This window comes from Octodon degus, unplaced genomic scaffold (genome assembly GCF_000260255.1).
Source record: "Octodon degus isolate 3935 unplaced genomic scaffold, OctDeg1.0 scaffold00288, whole genome shotgun sequence".
NCBI lineage: Eukaryota > Metazoa > Chordata > Mammalia > Rodentia > Octodontidae > Octodon > Octodon degus.
Window position 1 is genome coordinate 244,536 of NW_004524864.1, and position 4,243 is coordinate 248,778.

Genomic DNA, 4,243 nt, shown 5'->3' on the forward strand with positions numbered 1-4,243 from the left:
TTTTTGTGGAAACAGGGATTTGGACTCAGACGTTTGAGCTTGCCAGGCAAGCACTTATTCTACTGAGCCATCTCCCCCAGTCCCTACTTGAGTTAAATTTAAAGTGCATGAGACTGAGCGTGGGGGCGTGTGCCTGTAATCCCAGCTCTTGGGAGGCTGTAAACAGGTGGATCACTACGAGCTGGATCTAGTAGTAAGACCCTGAACACCCTGTAGACCTTTCCCTTAAAGAAAAAAAAAAAAAGTGGGGCTGGGAATTTGGCTCAGCGGTAGAATGCTTGCCTGGCAAGCTAGAAGCCCTGGGTTCGGTCCTTGGCACCAAAAAAAAAAAAGTGCAAAACCGTAGGTTCAATCCCTAGTAGCTTTAAAAATAATTTCTCTGCAATTTGTATTCCATTTATATAGCTTTTTAGTTTTGTTGTTGTTTGCGGGTTTTTTGATGCAAGATCTCGCTACATAGTTCAGGCTTGCCTCCCACTCATGGTGATCCTCCTGCTTCAGCCCTCCAAGAGCCCAGACTGCAGACAAGCGTCATGATGCCTGGCTATATAACTTTATTATTTTAAGTTTTCTACATTAATTTTATATCCTCTGCCCGACCTGATTAATGCCCTTAAAAATAATAATAATAAAATAAAGACTGGAACGAAGGCTCTGGGACCAGAGACAGAAGCCTGCGGAGACAAGGATGGGCGCGGGAGACCCGCAGGCCGCTGTTCTACCTTAAGAAGCCTCGGCCTCTCCCGGTCGGCGCAAGATGAGACTCCTCCCACCCCCGTGTCAGCTAGGGCTGGGAACGTGGAGGGAGGAAAGACGCGCTGAATGGAAAGATCGGCGCGGGCACCGAGCATCGCCGTCCCCGCTCTACGGCTGGGGCGGCGGCTTGCGGGGCGCCGGCTTTGCGCGTGGGTTCTTTCCCTAGAGAACTTCAGGGATGGGGAGGTGTGCCCCTGAAACGCTGGCGGGATGAAATATGAGCCTTGGGCCCCATCTTGGGGTGGGGTCGAGGTGGGGCAGAGCTGGGCCCGCGAGATAGTCGATGTTGGGTACAACGACGGCTAACAGAAAGTTACAACTTCACTGGTTCCGCATGCACCTCTTTAAGGCTCGTCAGATAGAGGGGCAAGTTTTCCACTCTCCTCCCCATTCCTCCACCTTCATTGTAATTGGCTGTGCTTGAGGTGGGTTGGGCCCAGCGCTGCTCACTGATTGGCTACGTAGATAATCTATCACGAGATGACGCAGGTGAGGGTGGCCATTTGGGAGGAAGTGAGGATTATTTTGGTACCGCCTACCCCAGCTGATGATTGGTTGAGGTTGGTAGTGACGTAACGCCAGGCCCTGCGGTATCTACTAAAGGGCAAGACCTATTGGCCACTCTCCGGGGTGAAGTCCAGGGTGAGGCCGGGGAGAGCCCGGCGGACTCTGTTATTATAGGGAAGGACACTGGCGTTTGAAACGCGGAAGTGAGCGTAGAAGGACCTGAAGGAAAAGGAGGAAAATCCGCGGCACCTTCGTAGCCCGCACACCAGCTCATTTCCTGCGACAGATCGATGGTTTCCTGTTTACTCCACGAGGTCGGCGTGGACCCTGGCCCCCGGAAAGAAACACACACTCGGGAGGCGAGGCCAGCCTGGTACATAGTGAGTTCAGCGCCAGCCTGAACCACACAGTAATATTCTGTCACAAAGAAAAGAAAAAGTACACTGGAATATACACTCTTCGACTCAGGAACTCCTGGCTCCAGACTTCCCAATTTGTAATGGCAGCTTGGGTAATACGTGAGATGCAAGAAAGGAAAGACATGAGTTTATTCCCCAGAGAAGGATGAGGGTCAGGACATAGCTCGGTGGTCTAAGCGTCTAAGCGCCTACCCTACAAGCTCAAGGATCTCGGTTCAATTCCCGGTACCGCCAAATACATTAAAAAATAAAAAATTGGGCTGGTGAGAGGCTCAGTGGTCTAAAGCACGTACTTAGAACAAGCTTAGCAAAGCACAGGGACCATGATTCAATCCCCCAGCACCACATGCCAGCCAGCCCTGCCCCCTGGTGGGCTGAGCTGGCCACAAACACACCAATAAATAAATAAATAAAATTTAAAAAGTAAATAAATTAAAAATTAAAATTCTAAAAAGCTCTAATATTAAAAAGCTAAATTGATAGTAGGTCGTGGTCTACTTGCTAAAGAAACCATATACATAATAATTGGAGAGGAGATAAAAGAACTGTACAGAACTGTGTGAAGGAAGAGTATTTTCACGGACGGAGGTTTGCTGGATACGAACCAAGTTGTCGTAAGAACCAAGATTTTAGAACCAGTGCCAAGCAGTGTGGGACACATGACAGGTGGTCAGCTGCTGAACTGCAAGCCAGACCCTTATAAAGCATGCCCAGCAACCACCAAGGACAATTTAAGGAGACCTGCCTCAAAGTATAAATAAATAAGTGGACTTAGTCCTCAGGACAGGGGTTGGAGTAATTTTGGACAAATCCTAAAGATGCTAGACTTTTAGAGTATGTTTAGGATTTATTTGGTGACTGTGAGTTTGAGGTCCAGACCTGTAAACAGAAAGGTGGGAGGCTGAGACAGGAGAACCCTGAATTTGGGCCTAATCTAAGTGATTTAGTGAGACTGTCACAAACACAATTAAACCAACAAAAGCGGCAAAGGGACTGGGGTCAATACTAGTACACACACACACACACACACACACACACACACAATAGCTATTTGAGTTTTAGGATGCTAAAAAAAAATGTGTCACACTCACCACAAAGTTAATTCAACTGTAAATTCAAAAGTGGACCTGTTTCCCAGACCAGTTACCCACCCAAGAAAATGCTGTCATTTCTCTTTTATTATCCAGAGGACTTAAAGGAACAGATACGCAAGATTAACGAAGAGAAGACCTGGGGCCGGTGATGCAGCTTAGCAGGCACAAGTTATCCGCTTTACCAGTGCAAGGTCCAAAGTTCGATTCCCTGTGCCAAAACAAGAAAAGTCCTGTAAGGCCAGTGAGTCTGTTTTACCTACAGTCTGAGTTTACAGTTGAGGAAGAAATCGTGGAATCATTTGCTTTCCATTGTATGCATATACTTTCTTAGTCCAGTTTATTTTATAATTAGATTTCAGCAATACCATGTCTATAAACATTGTGCATTGAGCTTGGAGGGACTGTTAAAAAATGGCCCCTTCATGTTATACATACCTCTACTTCAGCACTGGAAGGGTTATTGGTCAAGATTCTATCAAAGGTATTTTCAACTTGACCAACGGGATTGTACCTTTTGTTATTTTCTAGGATCTTCTAGGCCAGAGGATGTACAAGAATGCAGGCCATGGCCAGGGAGATGGCTCAGTAGAATAAGCACTTGCCTGGCAAGCTCAAGGGCCTGAGTTCAATCCCTGGTTCCGCAAAAAAAAAAAAAAAAAAAGAATGCAGGCCACCGTGCACACACCCACTGACATCATTCGAGTAAGAACAAGAAGAGGAGCAGATTTGTTATTTACAATAAGAAAGATGCCTGGACAAATGATTCCTAGCCCATAAAAACCAAGCATGGTAAAAGACATGTTGCTCATATGAAGAGGGGAGCGATGTTAACATTTGCCAGAATTTTGACTTTTTTTTAAGAAAGAGTGCACTCTGTTGATAGTACTATTGAATAAGTATGCAGAAATTATTGTAGGTCAATAATTCATACCCTTGGGGCCAGGGAGATGGCTCAGTAGAATAAGTGCTTCCCTGGCAAGCACAAGGGCCTGACTTCAATCCCTGGTTCCGCAAAAAAAATGACAATTTGAAACTTCCAGAGTTCATGTACCCTAGGGCCGGGGAAATGGCTCAGTAGAATAAGTGCTTCCCTGGCAAGTGCAAGGGCCTGAGTTCAATCCCCAGTTCTGAAAAAAGAAAAAAAACAGAAAGAAAGAAATAGGGCTGGGGAAATAGCTCAGCAGTCTAAGTACCTACCTGGAAGAGCAAGGCCCCAGGTTTGATCCACCATACCCCAGCACGCCATGCCCACCACCGAGACTGGGCATAGTGGTACACGCCTGTAATCCCAGCAATGAAGAAGCTGAAACAGGAAGATCACTACAAGTCTGAGCTGTGTAGCAAGACACTGTACCAAATAAATAATATTTTGTAAAAAATAATATATATATATGGGCCAGGGAGATGGCTCAGTGGAATAAGCGCTTCCCTGGCAAGTGCAAAGGACTGAGTTCAATCCCCGGTTCC